At 38.7% G+C, this 21692-nt stretch overlaps 1 pseudogene; it reads left to right on the top strand.

Annotated features, from left to right (window-relative positions):
- LOC132080785 (synaptonemal complex protein 1-like) overlaps nucleotides 1-21692 on the top strand; it is a 32734-nt pseudogene that overhangs the window by 10709 nt on the left and 333 nt on the right.

Raw genomic sequence — 21692 nt, 5'->3', positions numbered from 1 at the left:
TATTATCTAGACAAATTTTATCTATCTATCTATCTATCTATCTATCTATCTATCTATCTATCTATCTATCTATCTGTCTGTCTGTCTGTCTGTCTGTCTGTCTATCTATCTATCTATCTATCTATCTGTCTATCTTGAATGACAGCAAAATGTCTGATTATCATACCTGGGGTACAAATGAAAATTAATATTTTTTCCAGACTTCATGATGATATTTCTTGCATTTTTCTAGATTTCAGCTCTTACCATACAGAGAGATGAAAAAGATGATGTCATAGAAGACATCAAGGCTCAGCTGCAGACATCACAAAATAAGATTGCTGACTTAATGGAAGCAAAATGTAAGAGTTCTGCCTGCTGTGTTTAAATGGAATTGTTTATAGAATTGAAATGTAATTGTTTATAATTGTTTATTTATTATATGTAATTGTTTAGAGAAGCACAGGAAACAGGGTCATGACAGTCCTATTCTGTTGCTGGTTGGCAGCAGAATTTTGGGGCCTTGAAGGCCTTATTTTTGTTTGGAGCAGGAGCTGCTCATGTGGGAGCAGGACTGGCAGGGCAGTTTTTAGGGGGAGTCAAGCAGTGAGAGCTTTTGAAAATTACAAGGGAAAAATATGTTGCTTCAGTTTGCAAATTTACAGTCAGGCAGATGTCACTGAGGGAACTTTTCAGAACTTGATTGCCAATACTTTTAAGCCATATATATTCAAATTTTATATATTATTTTATAGTATATGATGTCAGTACCATTGGTCTTTGTTACATTCTTTAAATGTATGTAATTTTCCATTTTTGGCAGCATTTTTTAGTAAATATCCTATTTTTTAAAATATAAACATCTTTTTTTGTTTAGTACATAATGAAGAAATGTTAAAGGAATCCCAGGTCAGTAAAGAACATTTGAGGGCAGAGCTGGAAGAGGCTAAAATTTCATTGCAAAAGGCAGAGGTACCCCTTGCTTATAGTTTTACAGTAGAAATAGATTAGATGAGTATTTGCATAAATAATTATGGATACTTTAGACATGAAACAGCTGTAGCTGTTTGTTGCAAAACATGTTTAGAAATGATATCATGTCTTGAAGGCTACTCAAAAGAACTTGGAAACTGAATTCCAGACTACAGTGAAAACATTATTTCAGGTCACTGGAGAAAAGGAAGAGCAGGAGGAAGAATGTAAAAAAATGAAGGCTTTGCTTGCAGCCCTGACAGAGGAGTTTGAGACTTCTGTTACCGATTTGAAAAGCTTGCAAAATAGGCAAATGAATGAGTTTAAATTCCAGGTTGCAGTCTATGACAAAATCAAGAACAACTGGAAATGAAGCTGAAATTTGGAGGTTTTTTTCACGCAGTGGTCTAAATGCAGAGAATTTAATGTAATTTTTTTTTTTGTTTGTGATAGTTGATACTGTATAAAAAGTAAATTTTTGTCCCCTCCAACTTTCATAATTCTCTCTTTAAGAAATACAGATTTCTTAAAGGTAGGTACATATTTGTTTACTTTTATGTCTGCTGTTCTGAGGTTGTACAAGTGAAATTTGATGTGTGTTGCAGGCAGATCTATCATCTGCCTGTTGAAAGGTAAATGTTCTTAAAGTGCTTGTGCTAAGACTTTGTCTTATTGTCCTGTAAGTTTCAAATGCAGTGCTTTGTACTCTACATTTGGGATACCATTTTCTTAGATTAAAGAAATCTGAAGATGACTCAAAGCTGCTTACCTTGGAGCTCCAGATTAAATCTGCTGAACTGGGTAAGGCTTGTAGAAAGGCAGAAAATGAGCTGGGCAGTAATAAAAATGTTTTCTGCTGTTGTCTGGAAATGGACTGTCTCTGGTAGTTGGAGAAATGGTTTTACAGTGGCCTGTACCTGTCAGGAATGCCTGGATTTATTTTTACTCAGCTGATCCCTTTTCTTTGGGGCTCATTGGTGCTGGCAGCAGCCAAAGGGCAGTGCTGTGCACAGCTCCTATAGTCAGACCATTCATGCATAAATTCTTCTGGAGGTAATTTTGGTTTGCAGCTCAGAGCAGCAGCACTGCAGGTGCCAGGGGTGACTTCTGCAGCAGAGATAAAACCTCCCATGGAGGTTTCTGTGACCCTCCCCATGCTGGAAGTGGAATGATGCTGGCAGGTGTTGTCTTTAAATATCATCAATTTGATATCCTGTGGTTTCTAGGGATGTGCTCCTTAGTCCCCAGAATCAGAGCTCTGCCTTGCTGTTGAGAACTTGCAAAAAATACCAGAATTGTGCAAGTGCACGTAGAAACCATCTGGAAGTTAGTAGCAACTGGTTTCTTTTCCCAGCATATCCATGAGATACCTTCAGCAGTTCAGATTTTTTTTCTGAAACAATGCAGGTGCATCAATACTTGGAGAATACTCTAGTCTTACAGTCCATGGTTTATTTGAAGCTATATTTGTGGAAAACATAATAGGCTGTAAATTTTATTTAAGATAAATATTTAGTTTCTCTTCAGGTATAGATTTGCTAATGTCTGAATCATTTTTTCAAGTCTACATTTAGATTAAGTCATAAATTAGCTTTTCAGTTTCTTAACTTAATTCAACAAGTTTTGAGAACTGGGTATTGCAAAAGGGTAAATGTTTTATACTGCCTGCTAAATATGAAAAATCATTTCTGTTCCAATAATTTTACATTTCATGTGCTGTAGAAGAGATGACTAAAGTGAAATGTGATAAAGAAGTGCAACTTGAAGAGCTGTCAGAAACTCTGGTAAATGTTAATTTTATTAATCTCATGGCATTTGCTCTTCATATGAAATTCCTCTTGCTTTGTAAGTATCTTAAATGCCATAAATAAACTCCATCCAGTCTACCTGAACATTTCTACTAAACTTTCTCACACACAATTTCAGTGTTTTCTTTGAAGAACTTCTTTATTGCCTCTGTTTTCCTTGTCTCCCATGCTTTTGGTTTTTCTTGTCTCCCTTGTTTTTGGTTTTCCATCTCAAGGTTTTTGGTTATTTCCTCCTTTGTTCATGCCCATTCAAATGCCACTCCCTCTGGATATAAAGTTTTCCCATTTTTCCTTCCTTCCAGGAAGGTAATTAGCTCTTGCCTCTGTGAACCCTGCTGTGCTGTGACACAGGCCCATTTTCTGTCACAGAAGTCTAAGCTATATGAAATACACTCTTAACAGAGGTTTATTTTCATTATGATTTTATATTTACAAGCCTAACAAGAATCCATATCAGCTAAAGTTAAGATAGTGAAATCAGGTGTGCATTTTACTATGTCTGCTTGTTGTTATAATCTGTGCATTGAGTGTTCTGAACTGAGTTTCACTCATTTTCTAAAATGGGCAAATTGGAGGACTTTGACTGAAGAAGAATCTTGAGGCTTGAGGCTACTGTACAAATTTTGCAGAGACAGAGAAATGTGGAGAGAGAAATGAAAATGCTCTCCAGATGAGAGAGGTCTGAAGCAGGGCAATAGTAACATGTTTTTAGAAATAGTGCAGTCACACATCATGACTTGGATACAAGTTCATACACCCAGAGCAGGGTCCCACCCTAATTGTGCAGCCCAAGTAATGAAACTCACAGCAGGGGACAGACATGAACAGCACCAGTGTCACAGTTCACTATCTCACACCACTTCCAGATCCCAGCAGAGACTGGAAAGATCCAATCTGGATAATCCATGGCATGGATGTTGTTGGGTTCTTCTGAAAGCCTTGTGCTCTTAGTTCATGTCTGATAACCTCCAGCAGTTGGAGTTTGCTCATGGATACTGAAAACTCTTCATTTTGCAGAAAGAATTCCAGGATTTGAAAGCACAGCTGACAAGTACAGCTGAGAAGGAACAAGATTATTTAAAGCAGCTTGTGACTCTGAAAACAGATCTTGAACAAGAAGCGTATGACCATTTGAAAATAGAATATTGAATTAGTTTTGGTGTAATATAGAAGTTGCTTTAATACACAGTGAAATGAACTGTGATTGTTTTCTAATGGAAGTTTTGAACCACATATATGCCATTAATTATATACTTACATTTCTAAATTCCACTTTCTCTATTTGTATGTGTTCTATGGCATATGTAGTTGTTCCATATCTCTCTGACTTATTTAACAAGAAGAGAAAGTTTCTGAATTCATTGCTAATCTTGCTTTGAACTACATCATCTTCACTAACCATTATATTGATATAAAAGTTGACTTTGATTTTCTTTCCTTCTTCTGTCACCTTTTTATATCTCTCTGGCTCTGCTGCAAAGCTTATATTTGTAGATAAAGGCCTGGACTTCTTTCAGCATGGAATAACACTTGATAATGGGTATGTTTATTTAAAAGGAGATTTCAAAATGCATCCTGTTATTCCTCTTGGCCATTTGTTTTAAATTAGGTTAAAGAATGAACAACTAACAGTGTATCTCAATAAGCTTTTACTAGAGAAAGAACAAACAGCACAAGAGAAAAATGCTGTGGCAGCAGAACTCCAGAAGCTGCAAGAACAACAAGAGGCAAGTTGTAAACTTCCAGCTTTCTTGAAAGGACTCAATTTGAGTCAATACTCAATTTGACAAATGACTCAGTTTCACAAATTAGATGATGAGCTGCAACGTGACTTGGGTCTGTAGAGTACCTGAGCTATTTTTTGTGTTTGAATTGGAAAGGAAGTGTATTTACACTTGTGAACAAGGCAGGTCAGTGTGCTTTGGATGTCTTTGAATTTTTTAAGAAGTCACTTTGAATTTTATTTCTTTGCTGACACGGGTCTTTATTTAGGATAGTAAGAAAGAAGAAGAAAATACAAAGCAGTTAGTTGAAAATCTAGAAGAGGCAAATAGCCAGCTAAGGCAAGTAAAAAATATTAATAATATTTGATATTGTTTAAGGAAGTAGACTCAAATAGTTGGTTATGTTCAAATGCTGCTTTCTGGGATTTTTTTGATTAAAGTTTTTCTAGATTACATAGCTAAACAGAAACTATTCAGAATTGCTGTTGGCCAAGTAGAAATTTTCTCAGATTGGAAATACCAATTGCTGCAGGAACAATGTTTGCCATCATTTTGTATTACACAGTAGGAGCTGTCTTGTTTTGCATTAGACATCTCAGGTGTGAAGGAAATTCAAATGGAAGTTGAAGGTTATGGATGAAATGTGACAAGGCAAAACTGGATCAGAGTTACTCTCTGTATCCCCAGTTCAACAGACAGGCAGCTCCCGTGTTTCACAGCTGCATTGCAATAGTCCAGGTCAGGATGTATTTTCCTTGGGTTCTTGGAACATCTTTTCCTACTTAAAGGAAGTATGGACAGTTCACATATTGACTTACTGGGCCTGTTGCTGCATTTTAAGAACATTTTCATTGAGCAGCTTATGAAGTTCCCATCAACATTAGCAGCTGTTTTTGGAAAATAAAATATGGGTTTATTAGAAGTACTGAAAATAAGTTAAAGGCAATATGTAAATATTTACTAATGCTTGTTATATTGGCACTTAGAAATGAACAGGAGTCTTTGAAGGAGAAAATGGCAAAGACAGGTGAAGAGTTGAAAAGTACACTGGATGACAGAGAAGAAAATGTATGTCCTGTGTCATGAAAATATCTTACAGAACCTGCAGGACAGCATTCAATGTAAAATCTTTGTGGGGGTTTTTCTGCAAAGCTCTGCCTGGGGGATGTGATCTCTGCCAGAGGTTTCTTCTTTCCCAGCTGCTGCCAGCTGTGCCCTTGTGTGTCCACATGTGAGCCCTGGTATTTCAAAAGACAAGCACGGTCACTGGGATGTTCACTCTGTGCTGGAAGTTTAATATTAAAGATTTATTTGTTTGTTTTCAGGCAAACAGAGAACCTGCTTTTCTGTTTTTCATATACTCACTCAGTGATGGATGGGCTCTGGATTAGCTTTTTATATGTAGTGTGAGTTTTAGCTTAAATAGATTCAAACATTTTTACTTTCTTTCTATTGTTTCAAAGCAACCTGGGGTTTTGAGCATTAGAATGGATTTCAAAATTTCATTGTACACGTCTAAGATTTACAATTTTAATTTCTGGTTAAGAGTACTGAAAATGAAATTTCCAGAAAGGAAAAGCCATTGAAGATTCTAGAAAATAATTGGGAAAATTCATTTTTTCATGGATGTAGGGAACTTGATACAAGTGCATTTTTTAAATTGTGAAGATCCTGGGTTTTTTTTCTTCTTCTTTCTTGAGTCTCTAACCACTAAGGAACTGGTTCACTGCCATTAATTAACATCTTGTGGTACTTTATGGCTAAAACTCTGATTATTCTGACATGTCAGCTGGTGTTTCAGTCCCATTGGAACAAACCAGACTGGTGCAAGTGCAGGTTTGAGAACATTTACAGGAATTGCTCACATAGGGAGCCATTTGTAGAACTTACTAATTCATGTCTGAAATATCTCTTTCAGATGAATAATTTAAAGAAACAGATGGAAAATAAAACCAAATGCATTGAAGAGTTGCAGCAGGAGGTGTGTAGAGATTTTAAATGTCACAAATACATAAACACATTATACTTTGGGTTGCCTTTTCAGCAGGTTTGTGTCTGCTGTGATGTCTTTAGATACACCTATTTAATTTAAAAATTCTCCTTTCTTATCCTAACCCTGAGAAAACTAGGGAGTCAGCTTTGGAATCACTTGATTTGTTAAATGAGCCTTAATTTGAAAAGAGCAATTACAAAAATAATATCTTTAATAAACTTCTATTCTTTTTCATTTAGTGCATAGTGTTATTTATGTACTTGTATGAGTATCTCAGTTACCACTAGTAGAAAAGAATTCTGCACTGGCACAAACTGTAGTAACTTCACTGTAAAAATAAACAACTTGTATTTTTGGTCATGACATCTTCACACCTTCTGTCAGCAGCATCTTAGTTTTAATACCCATTCTGCACCTCATTTGTTATTCCCTGCTGCTGCTCAGGAGGAGCCTTTCTTAAGGTCATGAAGAAACAGTAATTATCACAGAAATTAGCTGAACATTCATTTGTTTGAAAAATTGTTCTGGAACCTGAGCTGTACAACAGCTGAGAGTTATTTGCCTGATGAAAGCTGGAATTTCTTGATGCAGTTAAACCATGACATAATTCTATTAACTTATTAAGGTACAGTGCTTGTTTTGTTTTATTTCAACAGAATAAGGTGCTGAAAAAGAAAATTATTGCAGAAAGCAAGAAAAGTAATACTTATGAAGAGAAGGTAGGTTTAAATAACATCATGTAGAAGATGAGGTGAGTGTTTTTAAGTCCCACTGTAAATAATGATAATACTTGTTAAATACATTCGGAACTGGTTTTTGGATCTGGGATACAGACTTTGCAGGAATGAGTTCATAGTTTTTAGAAGATGCTTCCATTTTTAATCATTGGACACTGACTATTGGACATTTAAGAGATGGATTCACATTGCAATTAATGATGTTTCAAATCTGTTCCTTTCTTTTGTTGATAGTGGACTGAACAGGGTTCAGCAACCTCATTGTAACAGAAAAGAATTTAAAAGACATATATATATATATATAAATATATTACTCTTTTTAGGCTGTTCTTTAAATGTGTTCTTCAGTGGCAATCCCTCTGATGGGAATATTGTGTCCAGCTTTGGGTACTGCACCTGAAGAAAAGTGGACTGTTTTGAGGATATTCATATGATAAACTTAAAAGGGAAAAACTGTAATCAAAATGCACAGCTGGGAGAAAAATGTACCATATGTACCATAAAACCTGTGAAAATCTGATACAGACTTACAAGAGAGGGAATAAAATCTCCATCTGTATTTGTTTTTTTCTGAGGCATTCACAGCATTTAGGGTGACTGCTTAGGGCAGTCTTCCCCATTGTGCTGTTGCCATTGTTCCTTTGAGTATTTTCTAACTCACTTCAGGCCTAAGTTCAACTCTTTATTAAAAAAAAAGGTGAACTTCTAAATAGCAAACACTTTAATCATATGCCTGAAAAGTAACAGAGTGTTTGTGCTCAAAAATAAGAGGTAAGAAAAAATCATCAACATAGTAATTCCTAAACAAATAACAGCAGCAATTCTGCATTCTCAAAAGGTGAATAAATTGCAGTTAGACAAGGAAAATATGAACAAGCAACATAAGGAAGAAGTTGACATCTATCAAAAAGACATAGAAACAAGAAAAGTAAATTAAAATAAACTACGTGAAGAGGTGAGAGGTGTTAATTTTTACAATCTAATTTTTTTTTAAATTTAAAATGTTTTTATGAAGCTTTATTGGCAGGAGTCCTTGTTCTTACATTTCAGATATAAATGGACCTTGTTGTGTTTGCCTGTGAGCAAAGCTTTAGTACATTTGGTTCTTAGGTTGGAGTATTTGAAAATATCTTTAAAATAAGAACTCCATTAAAAATTCTTTCTTTCAAGATATAGTGCAAAGAAATTCCACCCTTGGTATAAAGTCAGCACAATTAAATTAGATTATAACGTCTCCCACATTAGGACTTTTCCGCCCACACTTTTTTGATGGCAATACTAAGAAATGTTAGGGCAGAGGGCTTGAAATGGCCTTTTGGTTTGCAGTGAGCTTGCCTGCCATGGCTGTACCTTTGATCTTGCCCATTTTAACAATCTGCAGAAAAGATGAGGTATTTGAAAGGGATCTTAAAAGCAAATGAAGCCCAAGTGGGACTGCAAACTTTGCCCCCACAGGGGGAAGAAGAAATTAAGATCTAAAAAAAATTATATTGTTATGTTGATGAATGAGATGCAATTTATTACTGACAGGTAGAAAATATGAGGTTGCTTTGTGATGAAACTGCAATGATACGGAGAGAAACTGATACCCAATGTCAGCACAAGATAACTGAGATGGTGACACTGATGGAAAAGCACAAGGTCAGAGATTTTCCTGCTTGCTGTGGTTTGCAATGGGTGATACCATGTCAATACCATGTTTATAACTTGTGACACCACGTTAATGACCTTTCAAAAGCACAAACAGGCCTGAGTCTGGGAAAAGGAAGCTGAACACATGCTGCACTTTGCCTCATCTAAAATCAAATTCATTTGAAGATTATGAACACATTCCTATGGGCAGATAAATTCCATTCATCTAAACTTCTGGGACTTTTAGATTTTTTTCAATTCAGGCTTCCTTTGATACCATGTGAATGCAATATTTTTCAGTATCAGTTTGGCTCTCTCTGAGATTACTTAATGACCATCAGCAGTTTAGCCTGACACATTTTAGTTTACCTTTCTATTCCTCATTTTGCAATATCTTTAGCAGATACATTAATAAAGATGGCACAGCTGGCTTAGTGTTGAGCACATATTGCTGCACAGAAATAAAGCACTCTCTGCCAGTCCACAAAATAATACTTGAATTGAGCATTTCCTGTTTTACAGTTTCTGCGGAAGCATCAATGAATCTTTTCTTTATGAATCTTAAGGGCCTGGTTTGAAAAAATGATGTTTAAAGACTGGATAACTCTATAATTGCAACATTTAGTCACATGTTTTGAGTTTGTTGTTGGTTTGGTTTTTTTTTTACCACAGAATGAATATGATAAAATGGTTGAAGAAAAAGATGCAGAGTTAAAAGTATATAAAATGAAACAGCAAAAGCAGTTCTCATCAGAAAGAGCACTGGTAAGGAGCACTTTGCAATGGTCAATAATTCAGTGAAGGGGCTGATGTCCTTGTGTAGGGGTTTTATGCTGGCTAAGTGCAGGCACACACAAAAAAAACATTTACTCATTTTTCTCTGCTATTGTTGAGCAGAGGAGGGGAAAGAAAATTCAAGGACTGAGTTGAGATAAGGATTAGGAGAAAAACACTTTGAGGGTAAAGCAGATTCAAAATAAATAGTATAAAAATTAATAAGAGAATTAAAAGTGAGTAATAAGAATTTTAAAAAATCCTTAAAACATCTTTTTTTCCAATCCCTCCCTCTTGCCCACCAACAGCACAGAGAGACAAAAGATGTGATCTTCAGTCAGTTTGTGACTTCTAAAGATCTTTTTTCAGTTTGCTTAGAGAGTTTCTTTTCCTGCTGTGCTCTGGGGTCTTCCCACCAGAGACATTCTCTGGGAACACTTCCAGTGTGCTTTTAATTTTTACCAGTAGCAGTCCCACCCAACCTGCTGCAACAGATCTTATTCTGGGCACTAAAAACTCAAAATGTTTCTAAAAATAAATTGCAGTAGCAGTGTGTTTGTGTCTGCTCCTCCAGGTAGCGTGTCATGTTCTGACTTCCCATGTTTCTGACTTTGAATAGGAAACTTTTGTTTTAAATATTTAGATTGTGCCCTCTCACCCCTGCTCTCCCAAGGGTTTTAAGGTATTACCTTGAACACTTCTGATCAAGTACCTGTTTCTTACAGTGCTTCAGTCTTTGTTAAACAAGCTAAAGCAAAGCTTCAAGTATAGGGCTGAAAAGCACATAGAATTATCTTGTGTATCTAATGAGTGTCCCTGTTAATTACTGCCTCACTTGGGACTGTTTTCCTTTTTCTGGTCTGTGCAGAGTTAACCCTGTCCTTTATTTAATGGTTTGTAGGAAAATGAGCTGTCATGTTTGAAACGGGAACTGTCCTCCCTTAAGGCACAGCTGAGAGCAGAAATGGAAGAAAAGGTGGAGTTTTTTATTCCCTGAGCACTGGGGGTGAGAGGTGTGGCCTGGGCTTGTGCTGTGGGAGAAGTTGGATAAGAAATGAAATTGAACAGAAAACAGTGACTTTGGAATGCTGGGCTTGTGCTAAATCTGGTCATAGATTTGTGTGAACTTTGTAGCAGTCTGCGATTGTAGACTGTGCTCTGTAATTACACCAAGAAGATTTTTAACAACTGAATTCAAATCAATATTTCCTTGCTGTCACATAACTCTTTTGTAGGAGAATCTTGTAAAAGAGCACTCTGGCAGTGTGATTCCTGACAGTGAAAAGAAACACAAGGTAACTTTAACTTTTTAATTGCTTTTACAATTTGGTAATATTTATATTTGTAGAATCAATTAAAGTGCCATGAGAATTTATTTGCATTCAACAAAAGACATTGGAATGCTTTTGACTTCAATCTTTTTAAATTATAGAAAATACAAATTTATGTTCCTGACTGCTAAACCTTGTTTAGATCTATACAGTGAATCTATTCATGTAAAAATAGAAAATCTCCAAATTATATTCCTGAAATAAAAAAAAAAAATTAAATAAAAATAAAAAATGCCTCCTTCAGTACAGGAAGCCTCTTGGGCAGTCCAACATTGAAGTTTTGTAACTCCTAACAGTGAATTTTTCTTGTTGCATTTTTCTGCCTATATTTCTTACTTCTCTGTAGATTTTTTTTTCCCCCTGGGATAAGAAGGGATTTTAAAGGGTCACACCATCCCATGGAGATATTAGACAGCAGTTTCTGGAAGGGCTCCCAGTGTGTAATTTTTCTTGCTCAGTTGTTGATTTTTTAATGTCTCTAGAACTGATTTACTTAGTCTTTAAAAGTGTCCATTTGTAAAGGCACTTTTCCTCTATGAAAGAGAAAAAAGCTGATACAGCTGTAAAAATGGTCAAAGTATCAAAGTAGTCCTGATGGCAGAACTCACCCTTCTTCCTGTCAGGAGTTCACTTGTGGTTTTCACATTGCAACAATGGAATCCAGCACCATTTTGATGTTATCAGTCTAAAAAAGGACTGCACTGGACCATTCAGTGCTTCTCAGTTTCACTTCTAGTGAAAAGACTATTTTAAATAACACCAATCTTGATATAGCTATCAATCTTTCTCTGAAAGCCTTTTCCTGCAGTTTTGTTTGTTCCCATTTTCTTTGATGTTTGATAGAGTCCAATGTAGCGGCTACAGTTCAGAATAACCTGAATTTCTGCAGATAAGCATGGAGAACTTAAATACAATGTGCCATGAAACTCAGCTCTTCCATAGCTTCCCCTTCATTCTCCTCATTTGGCAACAAAAATAATATAAAAAATTATATTTCCACCCCACCCCACTTTGTTTGGGTCTTTGCTTCATGTTTGGATGGAAAGATCAGAGTTCCACCATTTCTCTCAGGTGAATTCTGGGACACTCAGACTGTAAACTGGGTCCTGAGTTTGGCTTTAGATTACATACTTACCCCATAAAATATAATCTAAAAAGAGAAACATTTTCTTTCCCAGACATGTGTTATAAAGACTCCTCCAGTGGATAAAATGCAGAGTGGAAGAAGCACAAACCTGCCTGCAGAGCAGAGCAGCAGGAAAAAGCAGAAAGTGCTTGTGCAGCTGACACTCAGTCAGACAGCTCTGAGCACACTGACCTCCTGGTAAGAGCCAGAGAACAAATCGTGTGCTGAGCAGCTCTTTGTGCTCACTGCTGAGGCTGAGAATGAAATAAAGAGTTTGGGCTTCCACATTCCAGCCAATATTTATGTGTATATTTTTAATTTATTGGTTCTTTCTGGAATTGTCATTGTATGTATATAATTAACATTCTTTTTATTGAACTGTTATGCCTCATAATGACATCTTTTTTTTCATAGTCTAATATCATTAGGGGGAAAGAAAAAGTATTTTTAATATAGTGTGACTAAGTAACTTTTTAATTTATTAGAGCATAGTCTCGGAAGAAGAAATGTTTAAAAATTTGTACAAAGATTATCCACAAGCTTCACAGTTACATTCCACAGCACCAAAAAAGGTATGTTAACCTTTCCTAAGATTAAACCAAGCAGTTAATCAGATTGTTTACAGAAACGAAAGGATGGCTTTATTTTCCTTCCCAGAGCCCAGCTCCATGCAGTGTGAAATCTCCAGGCTCTGCTCTGAAACTCAAAACCATGAGGAGAATGCACGAGGCGGGCTGGACTGTGCTCTCCAAAATGGACAGGAAAAGGAAAATTAAAGATACTGTAAAGCTCTTTGCTTAAAATGCAGAAATGCCCAGTGCCCTGGCATTGCTTGCAGGGCTGTTTTTCTCTCAGAGTTGGTGCTTTGTTGCATTTTTCTGTCATACTCAGTGTGTTTAATACTGTGTTCATTCCTTTACACATATAAACTTTATAGATCTATAACTGCAACCCCTGCAGAGCATTTTCCACCTTTCCTCCCTTGTGCTTCAAAATGTTGGGACACAAATTAGCCAATTTTAAATTTGGAAATAAATAGAACTACACAGAAAGTTGTTTCAAAGCTGTTTCTGGCATTAGAAATTCTGGTTTCAAAGAACTTCTGTTCTTTTACATTTACTCTGTTTTTCTTAACACATAACTACTTAGTGGAAGAAATGTAGCTGTTAAATGAATGTTCTTTTACCTGAAGTCCTCTTGCTTTTTCCTGCATTTTAATGGCTGTTAGACCTGTCTTTTTAGACTGTTTTGTTTTCAGTATGTTAAAATGGTTTCGAAACTTCTAAAATTTCAGTAGAATTACTTGTATTTAAAAAGATTTCAGCTTCACAAGGAGTAAAATATGCACGTTATAAGATTGTGAAACCAATGTTAAGATGACATTAAATTGTTTATCTGAAATATAAAGTGTGGGACTATTTGTTGTTGCTTTAAATATTTGAACACAGACAGAAATCACCCACCAGCCTTCCTAGGGACCAGCAGAAGTGCAAGGATAGATTAGAACATCTATTTCTGTATTAATCCTTGGTTAATCTTTGTCAGGATCTCTGGCTGGTCAGAGTGACCCTGAGAAAAGTTCCAAAGTCTCTTTTCCCAGTCTGGTGCTTGAAGAAGGAGTCAGGGCTCTTCATTTCTCCGTCTCAAGGTTGTTTATTTTATCTTATCTATAAAAAATTTTCTCCTGTCCTGCCAAGGTGAGCTCAGCAAGACAGTTCCAGGCACTCTGCCTCCCCCAGGGTTGTGTTATGTCTTTATACTAAAAACGACATATACAATGTTTACAATTACTTTCCAATACCTATCACCTGTGTTAGACAGTGGGCTTCTACTCTAAACCAATCTGTAAGTGCCACCATCACAGCAGAAGATGGAGGCCAAGAAGAAGAAGGAGAAAGCTAGACACATCCAGTTCCCACCATCTTCCCTACTTAACCCCCATACCAAAAACCCTAAAATCTACTTTTCCATCCTGTAATAACTTCACCAATATGCTACCTAAAGTGTTGTGGCTTGCTGATCTTCATACGAGATTGGTAATTTGCTCCATGGGTCATAATCAAAACCACAGGGGCATTTTGGGCTCTGTGCCAGGGTCTCTGAGCCCCCTGGCAGGGGTCTGGGCTGCTCAGGACAGCCAGAGGGATGTCCTGGGTCCTGACAAATCTTGGTTCCACAACAATGACAAATCCTGCTTCAGAGCCTAGACATAACAACAAAATTACAAGTGTTATGTTTGCCCAATTATCCCAACATAAAAAGGCCAAACAATATTAAAAATAGTAACAATTTTAATTAAATAGTTTAAAAATATATATAAACAAGGGATAATTTGGTTCCAATAATAGCGCATAAGCAAAAACAACTGCGGGGTACGGAGGGCAGAGTTCAATGACCCTTGCCACTTCACGTACAAGCTTGCCAAGTGAAAGTCACCCCTTATATGCCATGTGTCAATACCATCTCCTCCTATTTTCAGTTCATCACTTTTCTGTCTCCGCCTTCATTACCACCTTTATCACGCATGCGCCATCACTCGGTTTGGTGGTTGCACAAGTCTTTGGGGGTCGTCACTGATGAAGGCCCTGTAGTCTTCTTCGTTGTCCTTTAATTCACCTTTGGGTTACACATGCGCACCAAGCCAGTACAATGTAAGCCAAAACTAACGTATCACTGCATCTACATATCAAAGCAATAAGTCCCTTATAATTAGCATTTTCTTGGACGCAACTGTATCTTCAGCTTCTTTCCTGTGGTCCTTGAGAACATCTGCTGGGAAGGGGGGGTGGGTGGAGCCCCTCCTTTCCCTCTCTTCTTTGGCATTACAACTTTTAGCTATTAACTATTTTATTATTCTCAAATATTAATTACTGTATCAATATTGATTACTGTTTCAATTTTTATCAGCACGAATCATACCTATTTATCACACAAGTACATCTTAATCCCCGAGCCCTGAGCCCCCTGTCCATCTCTGGGGACTCTGGGGTTTCCCCCCCTGCCCCAGTGTAGGATTGATGGGGGTAGCACAGTCGGGATGGACAGAGATGAGAGATCTCTGCAGCCAGGTCGTGGAACTTGGGGTTTATTGCAAAGGGCCTGGGTTCAGGGCCCTGCTGGGATTCGGGGTTTATTGCAAAGGGCTTGGGTGCAGGACCCTGCTGGGATTTGGGGTTTATTGCACAGGGCCTGGGTGCAGGGCCCTGCTGGGATTTGGGGTTTATTGCACAGGGCCTGGGTGCAGGGCCCTGCTGGGATTTGGGGTTTATTGCAAAGGGCCTGGGTGCAGGGCACTGTCGACGGAAGGAGACCCATACATCAATTTGATCATCACAGGCCCAATTTTATTGATCAGTACGGCGGGTTAAATACAGTTAATAATGAGCTTCATACATATTGCAAAAGTTGAGCTCAGGATTGGTCAGTTACATATCAGCACCTACGCCTACTTCTGCATTCCTATGGTTCTACTTTTGATACTGTTCACATATTCTCAGGATATATTCAGGACTAATCTCTACTCCCTCTCCTCATGTTGCAGCAAGGTCACTGCTGACCTTTCCTTTTAGCTTGCTGACTGCTGACTTTTCTCCTTCAGCTTAACCAGCGGCATTATGTCAGTATGGCCTTTCTCAGCTAACCAATTATTAATAATACTCTCCACATTTCCTTCGTTTTCTTCCTGAGCAAGGAGATTAGTTTGCCATGTTTTTGCTATTGTATGGCTGACCATGTTTTGAATACAGTTAAAGATACAAGGCAAAATAAGCAAAAACAGTAAAATTACACCCAGCAGGCCTATAGCATAGATCACAAGGTTCCTCAGCCACGGTCCAAGTCCTAAGCCTTTAAGCCATTCGTCAATTCCTAAACCGTCTTCTTCCTTAAGTTTGTGAAGTCCCTGTTGTAATTCTTTTATCTTAGTGTGAATGGACACCGAATGATCAGACAGATTCATGCAACACATTCCCTCGAACTCTTCACATCCATGCCCTTGTGCTAAGAGCAAAAAATCTACAGCAGCTCTATTTTGCAAAACAGCATGGTTAACACTTTGCACATCTGCAGTTAGCATGTCTAGAATTTGTGATGTCTTGTTCAGCTCATCCCTTGCCCAGCATCCTAATTGTTTTGCTAAATTCATAGCTTTATTGGCAGATCCTCCTGGCAAGATAGTTGAAACCACCACCTGTTTGAATGTGCCCCAAAACCGTGGATCTCCTATCTTGCTGCAGTCTAAGTCATGTATGCTACGTTTTTTCCTGTTTGAATTTTGACTCAGCTGCATTAGCAAGGACACATTAGGGTGAAACAGTGACAATTTTCCCAAAAAACAGGGTCCACCCTGTGGTTTAGCTGGTATACCATTCCACGCCCTGTCTCCACAAATCAAAAATATTCCTGTGGGTAATTTCATTGGTGCCGTGATATTTGTGCCGTTACATTGACTGTAATACTGTGGAGAGAATTCACTCACATTCAGGGATGAATCTAGGGTGGCCCATGTTTCTTTAGGTTGGTTTAAATTCTGAGCACCCGAAAGTCTGAAGCTAAACCATCCACCAGCTGTAATGTTAGATACGCTGGCATTTGTACTTCCAAAAAGATCCAGTTCCTCAGGAGGAGAATGCAAAGAGGTGTTAAGTGATTGAATTAGTAAGCGTTGACGATAGCCATCACTCTGACCTGCAGTATACCCTTGTTGTACTGGCAATGTGATGTTTGACATGTTAGACATACATAAGGTTTGGTTGTTTATCAAACTGCAAAATTCTCCAGGAGACCACACCGGAAGTCCCACCAGGCATGTTCGCAATGGGTTAGTTACTCCTCCAAGACTAAGACAAAGCGATGATTGGTTAGTTTGATTAGCAAGTGTCACCCATAAATTTTCCCTTGGTTGACTAAAGTGTGTTATTCCTACTGCTTCACTTGCTAAAGCATTGAGCAGTATAACAAGAACAAACCTCATTTTTCTTTCTGCTTGCTTTGCTTCTCCCTTTCTTCCTTCTGCTTGCTTTGTTTTTCCTTTCTTCGCTGTCTTTTCCCTGGTTTGCTAGATTGTCTATTGTAAGGCTGAGCCAATTTTTGAATATACTGATCTAATTCTAAATCAGCATCCTTGCTCACAAGTATAGCATGAGGTAAGTTTGAAGGCAAATCAGCTTTACAGCGAGCTGCTATGATGTGTGAGGCTTTATTAATTTCAAATATTCTAAGGTTTTATGTTGTGGTGTGTTGGTATGTTCTGTTTCTTCCCCCCCTTTGTTACGATGGTTCTGTCCTCCCAGTTTTCCCCACCCTAGTTTCTGTCTATTACTTAGTTGCTATGGTTGCCCCCATGTCATGTAATTTCCCCACTCTGTATCTCCTAATATGTATTATTTTCCCTCCTCCCTGGGCCCAGTCAATCACTCCCCACCACTCCCAGTCTTCCAGAATGTTCCTCTCAGGGGGAGTAGTGATTGGCTGAGGTCCCGGGGCCCCTCCTTTATAATGTATCGATTAGTTCTCCCTTACAGTCTATTATGTTAAGCACGTCCCCTGACTTCCCCTGATTGGTTTTTTGTAAATCCCACCTCCAGTTACCACCTCCCTTTATAATCCCATGCCCAACTTTTTTTTTTTTCTCGCGCGGTCACTCCCTGCTGGTCGCCCCCCAGGACATTAAACTCGTTTGACCCCAGAGAGTGTCCGGCTCTTTCCTGCTCCGCCCTATTCAGCAGCTCTACCCCGAGACCTCGTCCTGCAGGCACAGCCCAAGGCTATTACCGCCGAGGGGTGCTTGAAGCTGCCAGTCCTGGGGCCTTGCCACCGGGGCTGACACCCCCTGCTGCAGTGGGACTGTTGGCCACCTTCTCAGCTAGCCAGGTCACAGGGTCTCCGGCCAGTCATCGCTGCAGTTTTCCTGCAACTTCCACCTAAGATATGCTATAATCACTTGTTCTGCACTCTCAAAGAGCTCTAATCCTGTCCGTCCTGGCAGGCCAGTACCTTGTTCAAGAGCTCTAACCCAGAAAAAATTTCGAATCCACCTTCCAAAACAAGGCGCACACCATAAATATCCCAATGATCTCTGTGAATACCAATAAACCTGATTACAATCTGCACAATGCAAAGCTACCCATGCATAGCATTTATCTTTATCCTTTTTGCAAACATAACAAGGAAGTGAATATAAGTAAGGACCAGTATAAAAGTCTGGTTCTTCAACCCAAAGCAACCAATTCAATGGTGGTGATCGCAAAGCCTCTTCAGCCTTTTTACTATACAAGGCTAACAGCTCAAGGTCTTTCTTTAACACAAGGCGTATCTTATTTCGTAATCGTAGTTCTTATTCGTTATCCTCCTCAACAACTATATTCTCCTGAGGGCCCCACAACTGTAAGTGTTCTAATCATAGAAAATTAATTAGCAATCACTGATATCCTTATTCAAATGAGACCGTTCCCTTTTTACCTTCTTTTTCTTATCTGTCTTTAATCTTGCTGCTCCTGATTTCACTGGTCCTGCCACTTGCAAACTCAATTTTTGCAACTTGTCAATGCAGCAATCTAATGCTCTATCAGGATCCCCTTTGAAGGGTCCTACAATTGAATGCTGTGTTAAAGGCACTAATTTCCTACACCTTATAGAAACTATACGTGATTTACTTTGAACCTTAATTCTATTTACAATACATTGTACCTCCCATCGATAATAAGCAAGAATTTTCTGTTCAGGAGACTCATAAAGATTTAAAGCTATATATGCATTTTGCCCTGTTTGTCTCCTTAATTCATCTTGCCAGCTTTTGCCCCACGTGTGCTCGTGTTCACAAGTATGACACCACAAATCCCACAATAGTGATTGCTCTATCCAAAAAGTTCTTTCACAACCCCCACAACGTAGAGCTATCCAGGCAGCACAATGTGGATTGTGACAGTCAAGACAATGTAGTTTCGCTGGATTCGTTAAACGAAAAGTTGATAATGAGTCAATAAAACCAATCAACTCCTGGACCGTCCGATAGCGATGTGTCAGTGCTCTGTCCACCGCTTCCGAGTGCCCCTTCAATTGTAACAGTAGTGGTTGTAGGACTAGAAGCAGTTTCTTCCCCAGTCGCTCCCTGTCCTCCTCCGTGAGGCGATCCACTAGAGGCTGCATCAAAAACAGGTTTAGTCCACTTAGCAGGCACCCACAAAGGCCCTGTAGGTGAGGAAACACAAAGATACCCCCGACCCCAATATAATACTTTTGCAGGTTTTTCCCATAATCCTGTACTTGGGTTCTTATACTTAACCCAGACCTCTGTTTCCTTAGTATTTTCCTGACCTGACCTTGGATGATGTTTCATTGCAGGGGGGGTATCATCTTCCCCAAAAATGCATAAATGGTTAATCACATACAAAACCTTAGCCAAACATGCTTGTGGATCTGCCAAATCTTGATGTTTTTCAATATACTGCTTAAGGGTACCGTTTGCTGTTTCCACTATTGCCTGTCCAGTAGGAGAGTGTGGAATACCTGTCACGTGCTTAACAGACCACTGATTCAAAAATTTCCGAACCCTAGCACTTAGATAAGCTGGACCATTATCGGTTTTAATACTCTTTGGAACTCCCATAACAGCAGAACAACTTAACAGGTGTCTGATAACATGTATAGCTTTTTCTCCTGCCTGAGCCGTAGCCCATATGTAATGGCTGTATGTATCTATGGTGACGTGCACATGCTTGACTTTACCAAATCTGGCTATGTGTGTAACATCCATTTGCCATTTCTCATTTATTTCTAAACCTCGAGGATTAACCCCGATGCCTAGACCTATTCCACCATTATGATAACTACATGTTGGACATGCTCTGACAATGGCCTTGGCTTCTGATAAACTCAGCTCAAAGTGTTTTGCTAAACCTCTTGCATTTTGATGATATCTACTATGTGCTTCTCTGGCCAATGTGAGCTTGTCAATAGGACAAGAATTATCAATGGGTAGAGTAACCAATTTATCTGCACGTTCATTCCCTTCTCCTAAACCTTCAGACCACTTATGACTCCTAATATGAATCACAGAATATGCTGCATTTCTTTCTCGTAAGGCCTTCCTTAACTGTATCAGTAACTCATACAGTCGTTTATTATTCACTTCCTTAATTGCTGCTTCCTCTATTCTTTTGGCTACTCCTGCAACATACATAGAGTCTGTGACCACATTTAAAGGCTCCTGTAAGTTGGACACCGCCCGTACTACTGCTAACAATTCCAAAGTTTGTAAGCTATCTGCAGGGTCTGCTGTGAGGAGTTGATGCTTCCATTGTCCCTTTTCTTGCCAGGTAACAGCAGCACACCTTGATTTCTTTCCTGCATCCGTAAAAGCTGTAATAGCTCCTTCTATGGGGCGTTCTTCTCTCAAAGGTCGAGTGATCCAGTTCCATTCTTTCATCCATTGCAAAACTCTAGGCACTAATTTACTAGTCTCTACTTTAGCAGGTGACATCAATAATGCTTCTTGTAAATTCTTTGAATTAATCAAGTACCAGTCCAAGGTTTCTTTTTCCATAGGCAATCTAATAGTAGCAGGTTCTCTACCATCCACTTCAAGAATTCTGAGACGCCCCTTTTTGATTAATGCAGCCAATTGTTCAATTTTTGAAGATATTGTTTTCTTATGCTGTAGTGGTGGTGATAACCATTCCAACACCCGTATCTCCCCCGTTTTCTTTTGCAACTGAGAGAGAGCACCAAGCAAGTGGCAAGGGCTATTCCAGATAATAAGGTCAATGGGGTGGTTGAGTTGTCGACGAGACCATACCCTTGCTGTACACAGTTACTAATTTGCTGCAAGACAAGATGATGCTCCTTTGTCAGGTGTACAGGAGTAGTAGGGTCCACGCCTTTTAACAAAGGCCGTAGGGTTTCTAATAAATGATTTGGTATTCCCACAATAGGCTTCAGCCACTGTAAGTCTCCCAGCAACTTCTGTGCATCATGTAGAGTTTTAATGTCCAACTGTAATTCCAATTTTTGTGGTATTACTATTTGATCCGTCAGAGTCCATCCCAAATATTTCCAGGGCTTTGTAGTCTGAATTTTCTCTGCAGCAATAACAAGTGAATATGCAAGGGCTTGTGGATAAACGTAGGTGACCCTTTTGTATATTGTTCCTGTACCAATTCATGGGCATGCATAAGACTCTCCCCTTTTAATGGCCATTGCTTAACCATCACCGGTGTATCCGTTTTCCAGGTGAGTGGAATGGGGAAAGTCCAAGCAATGGCAATTACCCCAAAGGGTGCTGATTAGTCAACACCACTCCCAATTGTGTTAAAATGTCCCTTCCAATTAAGCAGGAAACTGTAGGAGGCAATTGAACAATTGAAAACACAGCAGATATTTGTTGATTCTCAATGCACACAGACAAAGACGGCGATCTGCTTGCCAATGTAAATCCTCCCACTCCTGTGAGCATGTTTGATGAAGGAAATAGAGGCCAATGTTGTGGCCATGCTTCTGGAGAAATGATGCTAGTATCTGCTCCTGTATCCAATAATCCATAAAGGGTTATACTTTGATGCCCATAAGTAATTTCAACCTTTTGCTTTGGTCTATTTTGTAAATCCACAGTTAAAAGTGT

This window comes from Ammospiza nelsoni, chromosome 17, assembly GCF_027579445.1.
Source record: "Ammospiza nelsoni isolate bAmmNel1 chromosome 17, bAmmNel1.pri, whole genome shotgun sequence".
NCBI lineage: Eukaryota > Metazoa > Chordata > Aves > Passeriformes > Passerellidae > Ammospiza > Ammospiza nelsoni.
This window is presented reverse-complemented; position numbering and strand designations above follow the sequence as displayed.